The sequence below is a fragment of the Sipha flava genome, unplaced genomic scaffold, assembly GCF_003268045.1.
Source record: "Sipha flava isolate LNK unplaced genomic scaffold, YSA_version1 34_pilon_pilon, whole genome shotgun sequence".
Lineage (NCBI taxonomy): Eukaryota > Metazoa > Arthropoda > Insecta > Hemiptera > Aphididae > Sipha > Sipha flava.
Genome location: NW_020273045.1, coordinates 1,469,907 through 1,490,829, shown reverse-complemented (window position 1 = coordinate 1,490,829; position 20,923 = coordinate 1,469,907). Strand labels below are relative to the sequence as shown.

The following is a 20,923-nucleotide window of genomic DNA, read 5'->3' as shown; positions in this document are numbered from 1 at the left end:
AAAATAAACTTATGACAGTGTCCTCGTCTGATTAGCGCGTGCACTTTGAACGATACGCAATACAATACAATAAACATTTAATATTACTACGGATGTGTGGGGATTTTTGCCCGGAGTCGAAGGAGAAGAAGGAAAAAGTGGAGTACAGATGTCATTAAGTCGGCTGAGATCGAAGTTTTTCCGGGGCCACAGACTATTGCCCTTCTTTTTCTACTTATTTTTTTTATTTTTTTTCCTTTCCGGTCGCGCGACTCTCTGTTCGCGTGACTATATATTGATTAATTGAGGTTGGCGACGCAATCGTAGCGAGTTCGCCAAATCACATTAACAGCATACTTTTGTGTGTGCAGTGTTGACGCTTTTCTGATTATGCGCATAAATAACGAGTGTTGATATGTCCCGAGCTGATATGATACCACTCCGTATGAAAATAAACAACGTTGGCCGAGGAAGTTTTGAGATCGATTCTTTACTACACTATCGTCGGCGTCTGGTCACGTGCATTTGGAACGGGCACTGGGAAAAATAGATTTCCGCAGTGAATCGCACTTTACTCGCGACTCTACCACTAAATCCGTTTTTGTTATTGATCATTATCGACAACCTGAGAACGATTTAGCACATTATTGCAATGTCGCGACGGAAGATGAGCTGTTTATGCGTCGAAACATTCCACTGGACCGTGAATCTGTGTCAGAAACAGTAGGCGTATAGTTATTGAAAACAAATGTCATAAATGTGTTCGTTAACAATAAACAGTTGAAATTATGTGTACGATAAAATTACCCCGGAAAATTTATATCTACGCGCTTACATGCTAGTTCCGTAATTGTTTCACCCCAATAATAAATATTAACACTATCCAGATACTATTTCTTTGGTTGCGGTTTCGTTGTCGATATTTAGTCAGCTCAACTTGCAAGTTAAGATCATCACACGTGCGTTTATTGTTTAAATTTATTTTCGGTGAAAAGGTTTTGGTTTGAATAGTTTAAAAGTTGTGCCAGCAAATCAGCGTGCTTTATTATCTACGTCGCTAACAATTTAATCTAATATATTCTGATATATTCCGTTTTGTGATAACAACATGGCGCAAATCTATTTACAATTCACATCAATTAATCTACCTTCAAATATTCTGCGTGACTATTAGCAATCTAGAGTTTGGTATACGATGTGACGTAAGTAAACGTATTTCGTGAGCGAGATCCAATGTAAGTGTTTTATAAATGCATATCAATTCACTCGGATAAATGAACTATTATTACTTATTACTTATTTATCGAAACATTTCATGAAACTAATGACGCGATATGGTACGATAAGTCAAAAAGCAGCTAAATTATAAAAAATAAATAAATATTATAACCGTCCCCGTCTAGTGAATTTGGGCGCCTAATATTTATTGTGAACAGGCAGATAAAAAGGCAACACTCACAAAGGAACAGCAAGTAATAACTAATACTATATTGCAACACAAATTATTCATAAATTTCTAAGGCATCACGTCTCTATACTTCCTGGCCTACAAAAAAAAAAAAAAAAAGCGCGTTACAAGAATAAATTAGGCTTTACAGAAGTTATTGAGTAAAATGTAATTTATACGATTGTTAGCTGTATATGCGGAAAGAACTCTAAATATACATCCGGACAATAAAGCGAACTATAGCTCCTTGTTGGTCAGGAATTTTTCTATTGACACTAAGCTACCCGAGGGACTTGCTTTATCGCCAATTTCCGAGTTATTTTTTGAATCATAACAATTACGGAAGTACCCGCTTCATCGATTTTGCTATAAAAAACTGACACTACAGTTCTTAAAGTCAGTAAATTTAACACATAAATCGTAATTTTTATCACGTTCGATGATTAAACGTAAGTAAGTTTAAATACTTATTGTAATATTTTTCAAATTAAAAATATAATTTCAAATATTATTTATGATGAAAAATACTTTTTGATAAGTTTTCGTATATTTTTAATTTATAATTATATATAATATAATATATTACAAACTAGTGTGATATGTATAAATTGAGGATATTTAATATTTTGAAATTTTAGAAAAAAATAATTTCATTTTCTATTATGTGTATTAATCATCAATGATCATATAATTTTCCAATTTACACCCAAGGTATTCGAATCAGCACTGTTGTTTTAAAACGTGCCAAACTAAAGGTAATAACGTAGTGTCATAACTTCCTTACGGTATAGTTTCTATTTTCTAAACCTGTTACGAATTGTAAGTCCCTTAGTTATATAAAGATCTCGGATACATCGTATTATTTTCATGTATTATTAGGTTTCCCACTAATCTAATAAGTAATAGTTTTCAATTACATTGGCCCGTGCCATGGTCAGCGCAACAATATCGATTTAAACATACTGGGAAACCGCCGCCGCACTGGTCATCTCCCGGCATTATATTAAATCTGTCGGTTATTTTTTCATTTAAACGTAATATATTACTTTTTTAACTACTTGTCCAACACGAAATGGAAATTTACATATAATATAGAATGTTTCGAGGAGATTTATTAAAATCTAAATTTTCGGTATAACACTCGCCCGTACTAGTCGACGGGACAAAATTAAACGGGTGCGTATCTTTGGGCGAGTCCGTTTTCGACCAAAACCATACCCTTTTCTTTTCGGCCGTTTCACTCTTCGACCAAATTTAAAATAGGTCGATTCACTTTTCGACAAAAACAAAAATTTATATAACATATTTAAAATAATAAAATAATGATTTTTGGTCGAAAACGGCCATGTCCGTATCTTTAACAGTGGTGTCTTTGCGGGGCACCGCGCTCGAAAAACGAAACGAAGAAAATTCCCGCGACCGATTGATCGCACTGGTGTATAACACGTCGTCTAGAGCGTTCCGGACACATTGTATCGACGGGTGTAATAAAAAAAAAAAAAAAATTAAACGAAAAAAACGGACGTGTAACAAATCGAACGGGGGCTGTGTGAAGGAGAAAAAAACCAAAAACAAAGGCGTGGTGTGCAATAATTGCAGACGGTGTTCGGTCGCGCGGACGGAAAGTTCTCGGACCCATCAATTAATATTTGATTGAACGTTTCGTGCGCGAATATCCGGTACCTCGCGATAACCGGGGTCGCCGTAACGCGAACGCCCTCGACATTGAACGAGACAGGGACGTCCGGGATAATTTGCAGCAGTTCGGCGCGCGTCAATGCGCGTCCATAGCGTATCGCGAAAGACGCGTTTGGCAATTTTCCGACCGTAACACAATAATGATTTATACGGCGAATAACGTGTCCGACGAACGTTCGTCCGCAACCGGAATTATCTCTACATAATATTATTATTACGCTCTTCAGCGCTGCAAATAAATCATACGGTTTTTGAAGAGGAAATCCCGAGCGGCGCTCGGATGTCGGAAAAACGCTTTGCCGCGCGGACTACGCGATCGCACGTCCGCGCACGCACGTACCGGGTACTGAAATTTATCGTTGTAAGCACCGCCACTTGAAACAAATGTTTGTAGGCCGGGCCGGATGTTCGAGCGACGACTCTGTTCATCGGCCGCGTACCGATTTCGCGATTTCTGTACCGGTGTGTTCCTGCGATCCCAGCGCGTAGTCGTAATGTATTTCGAACGCGCAGTCTTCTTTCTCGAACGTTTCGTTTGCCCGAGTGTTGATACGTTAAAAACGTAAAATCAATATTCCGACCGGTGAAACGCTTAGGGACTTCCGACTTCGTTGGCACAACGTTTCGACACGTACACCCGTGTACTAGTGCTCTGCACTCATATCAACGACCAGACTGGAGGACCGGACCGCGCTTGAACGTTGATCAAAGACCACGATTGAACCGAACCGACAGCTTCATATTATTTTTAGACCGGACCGGACCAGCGATCAAATAACGTTTAATAAAGTGGACCGTGGACCGGACTGTCGGTCCGATCTTAAAACATTTTGGACCGTTTATGGACACCGGTCCGTAAGGTTCAGTCTGTATTATCCTAGACCGTAGCGTACGATGCGTTCAGCATCACACTGGACCGGACTACCCGACTTTATAAATAGATGTATAACTAAATCTGTAGGTTTTTTTTTTTTTTTTCGTTTTGTTTGTTTACATAACAATATGTGTATTTAAGATTTTATGTTCCGTGATTTGGACCGGACTGAAAACAGTGCATTTGATCTGAGGACCGAACTATTCCTAAAAATTATTGAACCGGACCAAACCGACGATTCAATAGTTTCTCTACGTCAGCACCGTACCGGACCTGACCGCGCAGAGCACTGCCGCGTGCAGTAAATTGAACCTCGCGGCGAGCAATTCATTTTTCGCGCAAACCGCATGTGTCGCGCGCACAAAACGCGCGCGTTAACGACGTGTACGATCTTTATTAATCGTTCGGTGGCCATTAGACTCACAGGCCCGAGGGCAACGGTCGAATGAAGATCACAACGTCGCCCCGTTCGGCAGACGTGCGCGCAACAAAGTGTACGTTCGATCATCGTAAATCATTGCTCGGCAACAATGGACATTTCAGCCGACGAGAACGAAACGTTTCCGCCGTCTCTTTTCTACGCCGTTGGGCGACGACGCGTACGACAGCGCGTGGATTTGTAACCGCGGTCGGCGGAGGCGTTTTGTTCTACGAGATCGCCGGGCGATTACGTTTTTCGTTCCGACGCACAAAGGTTTCAACAGCAATATAATTATGGTTCGCTCCCCGCGGACCGCGGACAAAACCGTTCCAATGTAGTCCGCGTGCTGCGTACCGCGTTGAAACGTCGTTTCTCGAACCACGGGCCACCAAACGAATCGAAATACGTTGATACAGTATTTTCGTTTAAAACAACAGAAAATATTTACATAAAATAATAATAATAATAATAATAATAATACCTAATTATTTGTTGGTAAAGCAACATCAAGACCGAGAAAATTCGTTAAATTTCAATTTTTATTCCTCTTTGAAATCGTAATAGTATTTTTTATTTTTTAAATATACGTGCAATAGTATTATCACAAGGTGAAAAAATTAATTGAAAATTTCTAAAAAAAAATGTAATTTAACAAAAATAATAAAGTAGCGTATAACTTCAAAAGTTAATTGTTTCTTTTAATTAGGATAGTTGAAAAATTAAGATGGCAGAGGGGATAGCGATTGAACATTATTTCCATAAAAGTTGCATGAAAAATCGAGTAAATATATTGGGTCGTCTACACACAAATGTTGAGAACCGTCACCGGTAGTAAACGTATTATTATACGCATCTAAAATCCTAACTAAATAGTGACTCTTATTCGTGATAAAACCAACGGAAGATCGTTAAATTTCAAATCTTTTTTACGATTGATCAACTGATAAATCATTAAGGTACCTATAAAAAGTTAAAAACATTCGATTTGAATATTTTAAATAACTATGCATTTATTCTTTTTAATTTATTATTTATTTAAATTTTAGGAAATACATTTATAAAACAATGATTGATACAGATCTGAACATTTTCGTACAGGTTTACCAATACAATCTAACAACATTATAAATAAAAATGATATTGTAAATATTTTTTTTGGTCTCGTTTTAATAGAAAATACATACAAATTAATTTATACATTTTAAATTTAAATTTTTGGTTAGTAAACTTTTAAGCTGTTTCCGAGGAAAGAGAAAAATGAAAACATTTTTATAATTTAATCTGAATATATTATAATTGATTTAAAAATTAAAATAAAACGTTATGACAGATACATATTGTTAAAACATAAATTTAGTGCATGATTTCGCATTTAATAAAGATTTTCATAAAATAGCTCGAGTAATATTTTTAAATTTATATTTTATCTGATATACTTTGTTTAGTTCTGTATGTTGTTCAAAATCTGTCAAAACATTTCATACGTATGTTTCATTTAAGACTAATAGCAAATTATAATATTTTATGTTTATAAAAGTGTATTTTTCTAATGTATTTGATAAAAGCAAAACGAAATAAAAATGTGTATCTTATTTATAACTATAGTCTGAAACAAACAAAGCATAATAAAACAAATTGTCAACTCTTAGCTATAAATTATTACTAATTAAAACGTTAATAAAATATTTTCAGCATTATATTATTTAATATATGATATGTTATTAATATGATATTTTTAATCGTATAAATGGTGTTCAAAAAAACTAAAATTTACTCTCATTATATAAATAAACTGTTGCATTATAGTCGAAGTGAAAACTAAAAATTTGATAAAATATACAACTATTGTTTTACGTTGATTGAATTAAATTGCAACTTCGACTAACATAGATCTAAACGAATTATACAAGTCAAATAAGTCTATAGTGTAAAGTACTAGCTTTAAATAATTCGATTTGAACTATCTCTTTTGTGATACAATTTCAAAGCAATAAGATAATTAAATTAAGGTATTTATTATCTACAATAAATAATGTGATAGATGTATAATATTACTTGAAATACTTAATAAACTAATTGATTTAATTTAAAAAAATTTAGTGTTATAAATAAATGTATTTCCATAATACTAGTATACACTGACTCCTGTTCTTATGTATGGAAACAAAGTTAACACGGAGGATTTACCTACTAAATATTTTACGACTTCCTATTTAAATCAATTCACCTGTACATATAATTAAAACCAATAATTTAAAATTGAAATAAACCGAATAGTATTAAGTATCTATATTACGTTTGTCTATGATAATAATTTTATACACGAAGGTTAATAATAATATTTTGTTAGTTATAAAATTGAAAATATTTTGTTGTTGAAATATTTTTAACAAATTAAGCTGTTTTTAGTATGCTATACAGTTGGTATGATGGTTAAACCCTCGCAGCCATGAAATAAATTATACATAAAGTAAACTTTGTATTTTTGTCATGATGTTACTTTTTGAATACTAAATCATTAATTTTTGAGTCTTTGTCCATTTCAAAACCTTTTTCCTAAATTAAATATAACGTTCGTAATCGTATTTTTAATTTAAAACATTTTCTGGTTTAGCAATAAAAAAAATAAATAAAATTATCATCAAATTAGAGTAAAATTTAATTCACAATTATTTATTTAAATGAACACAAAAATTAATTTTAATAATTTTTGAAAACTGTATTTATTTGTTTTTGTATTATTTTACCAAATAATAACAGTGAAAATGCACTTGAAATTTTGTTAAACATCACAATACAATGTTTGTGTAAAAAAATTACTTTGGTAACACTTCAATACTTGAGCAATAAACTAAAGTATACATGTCTATAATATTATACTTTTAAAACTTTGAATTTAATTTTTATTACTGTATGTTGAAATTCCAACTGCAACAACGAACATTAATTTGGTACATGAAAACTATTTAGAACTCAGAGGAGCACGTACATACGGAGGAAGTGTACTGGAACCAATACGGAGAAGTTTTAAAAAACACGTACTGAATACTAACGACGACTCAGAAGCCCGTCCAAACAAAATGGACACACTTTATCCGGCGAATCTAACGAACATTCAAAATTATTCCTCCTTACTCACGTAACGTCAAGTTATGTATATTTTTTTTACGTATTTTACAGAAAATACGATGTGATATGATAGAACTCTGTTACCGTATGGTTTAGACCGGTCTGGACCGAATCAGACCGGAACATGGTCTGGTCTTTTTCGGTCTTTGCATTTTTCAATTTAATGTGGTTCGGTCCGGTCCGGTCCTTTTGTCTACAAAAAAAAAAAAAAAAATTCAATCCTGTCTGGTCCTTCCACCTTCAGTTCAGTAAGACAATAATGGTCATTGAACAACGATTTAGTATGATTTTATTTATATACCTGTACATCATATAATAAAATAATACCCAATATAATAATATGTTATTTTAACTCAGATTATAATATTTCGGGACCCTAAAATAGCTCACCGCGTTTCTGTATTTTTTTATTGGTGACATAATATTTATTTATTATAGAATATAGATACTGAAATAGAATTCGGATTTATGATTGTAATTTGTTTTATTTGACATCTGTATTATTTCCATATGTATAAAATATTTCTCTGTGGACAATTTTATATATTATATTTTATTTTGAAAATTTTACGTCATTCGGTTATATTTTTATCTATCAGTCCGGTCTTGGTCTTCTCTAATACATTCTAAATGATACGATCCGGTTCGGTCTGGTTTTATTTTTTATTTCATCGGTTCGATCTGGTCTTGGTATTAGTTAAAATGTATCAGTCCGGTCCAGTCTTTAAAAAAAATGGACCGTACAGAACTCTACCATAAATTTAAAAATATTATAAATCTTTCCCATTCGCGTTTTTTCATACATTGCAAGACAAGAAGATTGAGGAGTAAAAAAAAAAAAAACGTTACTCACTTGACCCTTTTTTTGACGAACGCAACTTTTCAAAACTGTTGACAGCTAGTGTAATTTGCGGCTCATCAAACACGAGCACAGTAGCTTTTAATATTTAATAACTATACGTCATACCTTCTGTATAAAGACATTCATTTTACACCAAAATATTCTTTTATGTTTAAAAAAAGAAAAAAAAATCTTTGAAAAAACTACTATAAAAATAATTTTCTACTTGGCGGTGTGCGGTATATTCTAGGAAATACTCGAATAAAGAATCCACTTTGCTAAAACGCGTTCATTTTTCATTCAAAGTGTTTCAACTCCTATTTGTAAACCGATTTCATAACACGTAAATGTGAAGTTTTTGGAAAAAAAATAACGTAAATGTACATGAAACTTACAAAATATTTATGCGATAATCCGATACTATATAGATGAATATAATCATGTTTCAAATTCAAGTAAGGCCAAATTAACTGTTTATGCGTATAGATTTTTTGAAAAAAAATACAATTTAAATAAATCGTATGATATGTTGCGATTTTAACAGGTGATCAAAAAAATTGTATTGTATTGCAAGTTGTTGTTTTACTCACAGATCATATACTGTACATAGCAAAACAATTAATCGCGGACAACATCGCTCGTGTAGATACATCATGTACCGTGGCCACATACAGTTATGGTGTTTTTTTTTTTTTAACTTAGTGCGCAAAATATGTAATAACACGTAAGCAAGCAACCGCTAGAAAATGTATATTCATTTTTTACACGATTTATTATTGGCAGCTGAAAATTAAACGTCTAAAATGAGTTATAATGATCGATTGTTGTACTCCGTACGGAAAAACTATGGGAAATTCATTTATGAATTACGGTCACCACCGTGCTATTATATGCGTGTAGTACGCGATAGAACTATGTGTGTCAAACACATTTTCAATGATATTCGCATAAATAGTATTATCAAGTTTTCGTCCTTCATTGTTTCGACGGTCGTTAAAAAATGTTGATCCCCGAAATTATACCATGTTTATGTTCACGCACCGGTAGTTCACAAAAGAACGCGATTTAAACTTTAGTTATTCGTACAGCCCATTTCGTGCGAATGCGACGTGACGTTATTCGTTCGTCCGATCGGAGCCGAGTTGTCTTTTCGGTTAATTGCACCAATATCACTCCATCAGTATTGTAATAACGATCGCCTGGCTTAACGTGACCGTTATTCTACGGGCACGTGACAAACCTGATCCCGTTTAAATAGGCGACCAAATATTCCTGGTCGTAATTCCCGTACAATTTCTAGCCGCCGTGAATCCTGAAGGACGCGCGACGAGCGATCTTAAACAGTATGGACATCAGGTCATCGGTAGTATAAATTCTCGCCGTGGTACGTCCACGCACGTCCATAGCAGTAGACGGGATATTTCTCGTTTTCCGACAACGAAACAGCTAAAGGTCACGATAAAATTACCGCGGAACCCGTGCGCGTACACGGGCGTTTTCACACGTTTCCGTTCCGAAACCGTCAAATTAACGACGTAAAAGCTCACTTTTTACACAAAATTTAACCAGTGATTACGGCCCTGCCATGATTATTTTTATGGTTAATAAAATATGTGTTGCATTTATATCGCGGCGCATCGTTCACTCGTGAAAGCAATCGGGACTTGCCTCGAGGTGATCGTTATCCCCTCCAACGGTCGGTCTTAAAAGTTTCCGTCACACCAGAGGAGATAAATATTTCACAATCGGTTTCATACGCTCTTAGTTTGATAAGTTTTCAACACCGTGGTTTTAGTAATTTCACTTAAATCAAATTACTCATGAAATTAAAATACGCAGTCTGTCGATATAAATTCGATTTACGAAATGTGTTACATTTGCTCAAACAAAGAATATAATCTACCTTCAGTTATTCATTTTTAATGTTCAATAATAATAATAATAATAGTCTTATTAAAACTAATTAAAACCAAATTTTGTAATTTTTAATATTCTTAACGATGCAAATAGTCTATAGATTTTTATATTTCTTTTTTTCATTAGTAAACATGTACATTAACACTTTTAAATATTAAATTTGACGGCACACTTAACATTAATTTTAAATTGTACGAGCACATACATTTTACTTCAATCATGCCAAAATCTTTTAAAGCTTTCAAGGAAAACGTAAAAATCTTGTTTTTTATTTGACATTTTCAAATTGTTTTCAATATCTTTAAAGCTGTAATTAATGTATTTTTATTTGACATTCTTTGTACCATAATTACTAATTTAAAAATAAATCACATAATATTAATTGTGGGTACAATTTGAGTAATAACTTATGTATTAATAAGATTTTACATTAAATCAAATTTTATTTCGTAAAGTTGTTTTATTCAAAAATATTATAACAATTAATCATCAATAATTAATAATAAATAAAAAGTATATTTACCATCGCTTTTATGTGTACAAATAAAAACATTACTCATATATCTTACAAATATTAAACAATAGTATCCAATATTGAATTACAGTGTTATTTTATATCGAATAAAGATAATTATTAAAATAAATAAAGCATTTATAGTATTACAGTAATTTCAGTTTCTAAAGAAAATCGTAAATACAAATTAACTATTGAAGATAATATAAATAATTATTTTATTATTATTAGTTGTTTAAAACTTTAACTTATCTGAAAAACATAAAAAGGAAATATTTTTGTTATAAGTATTAGCATTTTTAAATTATTTCATTATTTATTAACATTTATGTAAAATTTAATATACATAGCTCATAAACTTTTAGTACCTTATTATGTACGAGGAAAAATGATAATAGTCAAAAAAAGTCTGATAATTTTATCATCTTTTCATTTCTTTTAAATAGTAAATTTAGTTTATTATTTATTCATTTTATCAACAATTAGTTGTATTACCACAGTAAATTTTTTTGAATTAATTCGCACTTCATCTCTAAGTTTTTTTAAGTTCTGTAACTTTAAAACTGCAATACTCAACATTTTAGGAATACTTGCTATTATTGTTTTTCCTCGAAGCCCTTGATCCCTAATGATGACTAATACCAAACTTTATTTAGAAATAAATTTCCATTTAATTATTTAAATTAACTTTATAGTATATTGAATATACCTAGCTTATAACAAATAATTTAAAAATGTATAGATAGTATAGAACAAAATGGAGTGAAATAAATGTTAAACTTAATTATAAGTACTATTTAAATTATTTATTTTTATTTTTGTCAGATCTTTTGTGTTCCTTCGTTCTTCTATTTTATATTTATAAATAAATAAATCGAATAAAGTATTAGTGTTGCGAAATATTTTTTACTTGCTTTTATGCCAGAACTTTTTAAGAGTTGATTTCAAAATTTTATATATTATAAAAAGTTCGATTGTAGTAAAATTCAAGGGAGATATTGAAAATGTTGCCTAAACAAAGTCTATATAACTTTAGTGAATAGTGAAATTAGTGAGTTCCTGTATAATATTTATGTTCGAATAAAAATAAAACATACTTTTATCTGCTTTTATTATCAATCACTCGATACCATAACAGATAGAAAGTATAAAAATATAAATGTACTTATTATACAGTAGGTACATGTGTATATTTCAAATATGCTTCATGCGCAGCATAAATATTTTATCACCTGTTCAAAGAAAATAATAAACCTAAATATGATCATCATCATAAGAATACTAAGAAATCATAACAAACGACTGTTGCGCAAAAAATCATGCTTCTTTTTTTTTCTACCAAGGCCAACAATTTATCTCTGATATAGTAGGTATTATTAAATTTAAAAACGACCAAAACCTTAAAACTGCCAACAGCCATTTGAGACCCGGGTAATCTTAGCCATTCTGCGAAATTCTCATACATCATAAATAATATAATATATAAACTTTGGCCAGGACTCATTTACCAAAGTGGTGCATGTCCCAATTACACGCTGTGTCTATGCTTGGGGTAGTTTATTATCTGAGTACGGATATGTCGTGAAAAGTGCGCGTTTTCTTATTGAGCGTACACGCATTCGTACATGCAATATTTATTTTCGATCTTGTTCGCAAAACAATAGCAATTTGAAACACACGATTCGAAAATAAAATTTAGTGGACGCGCACGTGTATGAAAGTTTAAGAACATTAATCATCGATAAAATAAACCCATGTATTTATGTATATAAAAATTATAAATTAATTTTAGTTTACACTAATCGTTCATTAATTAACCACATTCCGTAATCACAAAGTTATTATACTACTACGAAACTTAAGTGTACCTATATTATTATACTATAACGACTAACTATTATGAAACGAAGCATCCCTCTATGGATTAACGATTTGACAGAATACCACCGGATATTAATTTTTGCATAGGAAATTTTTATTTTTAATTGGGTTTCGAGTTGTATTAATCTATTCGAATTGGACAAATTGTATCGCTATAAAGACATTCTATGGCCGAAACAGACGTGCGATGAGCGTCTAATATCTGCATATATATTACTTTTTATTGTACATAGTATTAATTATATAATGGAGTAATCACGGGTTTTCACGAGTAAATAGAGAAATATTGAAAATACATATAATTTTGATTTGCCCTACACGAGAATTGATCCAACAGGCGAATGGACGGGTTTAATGGGTTTTCACGATATGTGGTCCGAGTTGAAAAAATTCATAATATTTTCATCCATATTTTAACAAGAATACAACAAATTAGACTGTTCACGGGATACCTATTGACCGGTGTACCATATACACATTTTCAGAGACCATACTCGGTCGGGTGTTTATTGCCATGTCTCATCTTGCTTTATATAATATATACATACTCGTATATATCTATGTATTATATTATTTTTTTATGCAAACAACCCGGGGTGGATTTAAAAATCTGGTACCCCTATGCCAAATAAAATTTTGGGGCTATTATTCTAAAAAATTCACTTCTGTACAACAATATTTTTTTACATAATGATATTTTCCCAAAATTATGCAATCACGCAATTATTTATTCATATAGGTCAAGTTTTATAAAAACCTTTTGATTCAAATGTAATATATTATTTTATTTTTATGAACTAAAAATGAATACAAGAAAAACTTAATTATAATTATTGATAATATTCATATAAGTTATTTTAATTTTTATTATTCATAGATAGAAATGAAATCTTGTAATAGGTCATTTTCTTTTTTCGGTTTAAAAATTTAATCTAATTATTGTATTTGGATAATTGAATTGGATCATTATTTAACTCTTTAGGTTTTTTATTTAATTTTTTTCTACATTGAGAATTACTAAACTTTTTCCAATTCGCATCAAACGTATAATAAAATAATATAAAATAAAAATAAACATTAAATTATATACTCATCAAAAACATGTAATTATTGCCAAAACTCAAAATAGTAGAAAATTATATTTATACTGAAATATACGCAAGGATTCATAAGAACAAACCGGTATTATTTATTATCAATCAACCATTCAATCGTGTTATCTTCGATCAATTGATTTTTTAGTTTCCCGATCACGTACCATGATCATCATGTGTTATTATTACCACGAGTGAGCAAACTCATCAGCAAATTGACTACCGTTGGGTGTACGCGTACACACGTGCACACGCGTGGAGCGAATTTTTACGATATTTTTGATTGGAACGGTTTGGTGGGTAGAATAAACTCAAACTATTAGGCTGTTATTAACATGCGCGCAACGCGTTGACAACTAATATGCGTTCGCAAGTAATGAGTGCACGTCCCGTATAAGTAGCATCAAAACAAAGGAATCATTCAAGTATTACGTCAATAAACCAAGGGAGAGGTGTTCGAGAAATATGACAATACCTTTCATGTGAGGAGGGGGTGAAATCTTAAATCTGATGTCGACATCGTATATATATATATCGAAATTAAAATTAACGCCACAAAAAAATCATAAGTCGATGAATTACCGATAGCATCGAGAACGTGCCATCTACTATGCGATATAAGAGTTACACAAGGTCCGTAGAATATCGCCGAATCAGGCAAGGTCTTTTTACCTAGCCACCATTACGGTTCCACTGCAATAGCGTGTTTAGAAGACGTCTACGTACGTTGTAGTATGGAAATAAAATATAAATACTTATCAAGAAATCCAATAATGTATTTTGATAATGGAAAACATTGATTTTATAAATAAGACTAAAAGAATTTAGGGGTCTATGAAAAAACGTTGACGTAATATACGAGGGGGAGATAATAACTGTCTGATGTACGCTGATATACATGGAGAGGAGGGGCCAAAAATGCTAAAAAATGTGTTTATGTAATACTTGAACGCTCTCGAACAAATGTGATCCGTATGTATTTCCACGGGTTATGTCCTGCGAAGGTGACCTGACCATACGGCGAGAGACGTACAACCGTACCCGTCACACGTCAACCGCGCTCAACGAAAAAATCGTCCATACGTCGGCAACACCATCATTTCTATGTATTTGTGAGCGTAAAATCATGCTTGAGATGAGTGGGCTCTCCATGGTATGTCGGCATTTCGTCCAAGGATCCTTAGGGACGAGAAAAAACTACTTTGACCCCGTAGGTACGTAGGTACCGTAGGTAACGCGTAACCGATTCGGATAAGTCACCTCTGGATAGCATTATTTTTTGTCGACCATTCTGGCACTTGTGTCAACAACAGACTCCGTGCGCCAAAAACGTATGTTGTTTCCGATTCCTCCAAGCCTTATTCGTCTGATTTAGAGTATTCAGAAATATCATGCAAAGGCCCATTACGCCGTACTTTTTAACTTTTTATACTTTCAACTGAACACCGATATCTTGCAGTTAAATTGCTTCAAGTACACCCGGATGACTATGGAAGTAAATATTTTTACGGTTTTGCCTTAAACCGACAATATAAAAAAACTCGTCGTATCATTGATTATAATATCATATTCTTATCGTAATTTTTCAACTTTAATATCAAATGTGCAACTATTGATGTTTAATATAAAATTGCCAACAACAATCAAAACCAAAAGAAAACTAAAGTTCATGAAAAATATAAAAGAAAGTATTCTTTTTTATCATTTTCGCCCATCAAACTGTGAATATCATGGGAAACCATCTCATTGAAAAATACTGTGACCACTAACTAGATTATCGTTAAAAAGTAAGTCCACACACTTATTACTAGTTATTACTAGTTAAAACGCCAGTCGGTAATGATAAGAAAAAAGTTATAATTTTCTCCTAGCACGGTAACATTTCTTTTTTAAGTTTGTACGTTCAGTAAAATAATTATAATTAAAAACTTAAAATTTCAAATTAATCTTCAATTAATAATTAACTTAATGATTATTTAATATCTATAAATATACTCCAAGTATCCTGAATTCAAAGAAAAAAAACAAATTAATAATTTTCCTATGTTTTGAAATAAATATTTATGTTCTTCACGTTCAAGTTATACACGAAAAAAAAATATTGAATGAAAATATATTTTTTAATGTTACAAGAAAATTATATTATACTCGTTTTTCATAAGTTGTGTACATCCTTCATTCGCATATTTACTTTATATTTTAATTTGAAATATTAAATTTGTAATGATTCAATATAAATATTGGTTACATGAACTACATTATTTTACAGACAATATTTCTTATTGACATATTAAAATACTCTTAACTTTTATATGCATAGTCGAACAAATAATTCGGATATCAAATATTGATTGTAATATAGTAATATTAAAATTCCGCTTGTTAGAGGCCATACCTAACATCCATATGTTAATGTTGTACTAATTATTGCCATGCAGAGATGTACTTTAGTTCATTTAGATTTTAGATATTTGGTTAACAAAAATTATGTCTTTTCTGCCTTGATGATACTGTTATTTAATTCGATGGACCAGTCATTATTACCACTGATAAAAGCCCCAGGGTGTATAAATTGACGCACTTTTTCAAATGTATGTCCTTGAATCACTACATTGGGAATCTGGTCATTGTCTGATAATAGACCCATAACTGGTCTTATCAATGAAATCAGAGATGAATGGAACAAAAACTTATGTCGTTCTAAAACAAAATACTGAGAATCATCAATGGTTCAGAAGACGAAAATGAACTAGGATGCAAAAAGAAAGAACAAAGAGATTCGATAATTGGCAGGAATTTCAAGAACAACCAACTTTTTGAAAACACAAAGAATCAAATGGTTTGGGAACGTGATGTCGACATCAGACTCAGAGTACCTTAAAGCGGTGGCAGAGTGGAACCCCACTAGGAAGAGACCAAGAGGAGCGGTGGATAGATAGAATAAAGCAAGACTTAGATAAACTAGGGATACCAAATTGATAAGTAAAGATATAAAATTGAGAGGAGTAGAAGGAGGTGTTAGTGGTGGCAAAAACTCTTGAAGAGTTGTGATGCTAGTGAGAGAGAGTAATATTAAAATATTGTTATTTGTATACCACACATCCTAACTGCACTAAAAATCTAAATTTATTGTTCTCTGTAACTTTGTTTTTATACATATTTACTTAATCAAAAAAATAACGATTTATTTTATGGGTTATTTTTTATAATATATTTTTTTAAATATTGGCATTGTACTATATAGTGATATAATAATAATAAATATGTTATAACTATTGTAATGTATGTATATGGTATGTGTCTCTGTAATATATTCAAACTTAAGACAAACTTGATATTGTCATTTCATCGTCTATTTTCGTTATAAATGAAATATTCACTTATTCGAAATAACATGGGATCCAGATGTCTGAAAGTTTGATTGCGCACTTGATATTTATTTATTACAGACCAGATGAGAAACATGATGTATTAAAAAATACTGACTACACATAATATATTAGAAGAATTCTTAAAAAAAAAAAAAAATGGTTTGTGTTATTCTTTTATATGTTGACCTTTCTTTAAAAATATAGCTACTGACACAAAATGTCTTTCCTAAATTCAATATAATATAACAAACTGAAAATAAATAATCATGTTGTAATACAAATAATTATTTTTTTGTCGTTACATTAATAATAACTTTGGTACAAATCTCGATTTATCGTATAAAAAATATAAAATTAAATATGGCCAAAATAGTTTACAATGCATTTTTATTGAAATTTTAAGCTTATATTTTATAAGTAAAGACCGAGTTGCAACGAAATAGACAAATAATAATATACATGTTTTAAATTAAATTACCCTAGTGTATTGCGACGTTCAAAAATGTTATGACAAATATGTACTAATGCAAGTCAAACTACTTATAACAGCGAATACATATATTTGTGATTATTTTCCCTTACCACAGATGCAATATTTCGTTCCTCTCTTATCTCCGAGTTTACACAGGACTACCACCGCATTAACCTTTATGACATAACAACTATAATATGTATTTACAACTCAACATTTCTTCTCAATGGTGCACACTATTATTATACTCTTCATCCACTTATCTGATTGCCTATAATCATTTCATTGTACACTAACTATACCTAGTATCTTCATATTTTGTATTTTCTTTTATTTGTACGGTTTTATCACATATTAATGTTGTAAGTATAAGAAACATTAACTGTAAAGACAAACAATCAAATTGAAACACAATTATTGAAATTAATTTGAACAAAAAACTTTTAATCTATAGTTAGTATTGTTAAGACCGAAACGCCCCTCTTTTCATACAACTAATTACTATAATTATAAATTCATACTATAGATATAGAAAATATACAATTATAGAAAACTTTTTAAACTTTCAAACTAGGAAAATGTACATAAATATGCTGACTCTCAGGTTGCATTACATTATTCTTAAATTTGAATTATATCACTCAATTTATTTCTTCAATTCAATAGACTCAAATGTATTAATTGATATAGAAACATACGGCTCTAGTTAAAATTAAGTACACTTAACTTTGTATTGGAAAATATAGAGTAACGTGCGTAAGTAGAATCGATTAATAGAATCCTAAAGATGTCCAAATGACTTACAAAATTACCGTAAACATATTTTTGTTGAAAACAAGCAGCAGATGAAAATATGAAATTATCTTTCTTTTTAGTTACACGACGACTAATCATCAGTTTAAAAAGAATTTAGTGATTTCAGACCATTAACTAAAATTAAAATATTACATTTTCCTATCGGTGAATTATTTTTGAGTGATGGAGTCTTGTGAAAGAATAGATATATTGTATACGTATGCTGTTTTAAATAACGATCAATAATTGTTGTGTTTTTAAATATTCTATGATAAAACGAACGAAGCCCTTTAGAAACAATTGCAGAGCCCTAAGGGCTCCGTGAAGCACAGTTTGGGAAAAGCTGGTTTAATAAAATAAAGTCATGAATAAAAAATGTTCTTAGCCTTTCCGACAAAAACAATAATATTAAAATAAACTAAAAAACTATATTTATTCTTTCGAATTAAGTATGTTGAAATTATGATTATTTGGCAGCTAATAGATTTTTTTTTATAGATTACAAGTATTTAGTAAGTTTTTCAAGTAAACTTTTCTAAGTAAGCTTTTTCTTAAACGAAACATGCACGAAATGCAATCAAAATAATTTGATTCCAATTATGTATCGTACCAATGAACCTATGAACAAAATCTTAATTACTGTTGTCTAAAAAAAAAAGTTGAACTAATTAAATACTATTAAGCAAAGAAAACAACAAAACATAACGAAATCATGTACACTTCGATATCATTGATAAAACCATATTCTCAAATCTTGGACGGAACATCGGAAAAAAAATTAATTTTTAAACATAGCTACGAGGTTCATCATAACACGAATTACACTATTTTGAAGCCCGGCACTAAAATATATTTAAAATGCAATAGTTGGACGATGAAAAACGAATGGCCGATTTGTCAAGTGCTAAACGAAAGTTCCTCGATTTAAACTCTCTTCGAAAATGTATTACTATCTGCTGTATTGGTAAAGTAAAAAAATATCGTCAGGGGAGAAAACCGACAGCGATGAGCGGAAAACACTTTAAAGCACACTTCGTTAAAACGTTATCGGCAGGTGATCGTACAGTTCCTATTCATTGTCCACTTCTCGAAACAATTAACAATACTAACCATACTCACTCTACAAATGTTCGTTTGATATTCGTATTGAAATCCAACGTCGGTTGTAAAACGTGATCATAAAACGACGCAGTAAATATTAGCGATATAGTTTTCATTGATGGACAATGGTTAATGCGATTATTTTGATTAAAATTACGTTTGATAACAATTATTGTTGCGCGGACCTCGGCGTGTTCACAAGTATTAAGAATCCGAGCGATTGACCCGAGGGACCTATCACAGGTGTTGAAACAGAGATAACGCGGTGTTCGCGCAATGTATATATGTTTGTTGTTAACGGTTTATTTCGAATAATGACGGTGCGTTGCGATTACGAGCGACGGCTTTCGGTCGACGTGTTTTTGCGGCGGACGCGAAAGAGAAACCGAGCGCGGTCGTTTCGGCGTTCGATTGCACGTCCGTATGGCACGTGTCGACGGCTCGTCCGACAAAAATACACCGGCATACCGCATAACTGCCCGATTCGCCCGGCAAGCGGGCGCGAACGCATAACGCCAACGTCGGACGCACGTTTCACGCATACGAACGTACCGGAACACACATTCTAAGCGGCACTCCAACGAGATCGTCCACCGCCGTCGTGCGGTTCGTAGACGCGGTGCTGTCCTGCGGAGGAGCCGTACGGCGGCAAGATCGACTCCTGTCACTACCGATCGTAAAACGAGAATATTTCGGTCGGCGGCGCGATCGCCCACCGCCGCCGGGGGCAGCGTTCAATTATCACTGGTCAGCGTGCCCCGCGTACGTCGTTATGTTTAAAAACACGTTCCGGGATGTACAGCGTTCGCGTGCGGTACGAGAGTTGCGCGCCGACGAATCCGTCGTCGTCGTCGTAAGCAAGTCGGGTGACATTAAACTTACGGCGCCCGTGCGTGATGTTGTGTACCTCGTACGTTTATTGTTTATTGTTTTTTACGTAAGCGCACGCACGAAGCGACGCGCATACCTTCAACGCGCCGAGCGAGTGGCTGAGAGCCCCGACTAACCTGCTAGCACACCGTCGGACCCGTGCGGACCGCATCGTTACGATCTCGACGGTAAAATCGCCGTAACGTGACACGATCGAGTACGGTAGAAAAAAAAAAAAAAAAAAAACATTGCCACCGGGAAACGCTACGAGTCGATAGGACAATAGTTACGGGTTAATGGTTATACGTATAATAGATATATATATATATATATATATGTAGAGCAGTGTTATCGTACTTGGAGCACGCAGGCCGTCTCTAATGCGACAGCGATCGGCGGCCGGCACGTGGACAGCAACCGCCGCGGTCGTCGTCGGTGCACCAATGGACGCCGGCGGCGTCGCCGCGACCGGTGCGTGGTCGGCGGACGTGGTCGGACGGCGGCCGCATGACGGACGCG

At 32.7% G+C, this 20,923-nt stretch overlaps 1 protein-coding gene across 4 annotated transcripts in view; it reads right to left on the bottom strand.

Moving 5' to 3' along the window:
- The window catches only part of LOC112687376 (cGMP-specific 3',5'-cyclic phosphodiesterase), a 105,892-nt gene extending 84,975 nt beyond the window's left edge, over window positions 1–20,917 (bottom strand). For 3 of the 4 annotated variants that reach the window (XM_025560039.1, XM_025560040.1, XM_025560042.1), the window contains exon 1: window positions 20,762–20,917. The gene's annotated coding sequence lies outside the window, so the exon portion shown is untranslated. Of the gene's footprint in view, window positions 1–19,543; window positions 20,613–20,761 lie in introns of those variants that run through there. The other variant, XM_025560041.1, reaches the window with a different exon arrangement.
- Between the last annotated feature and the right edge of the window lie 6 nt (window positions 20,918–20,923).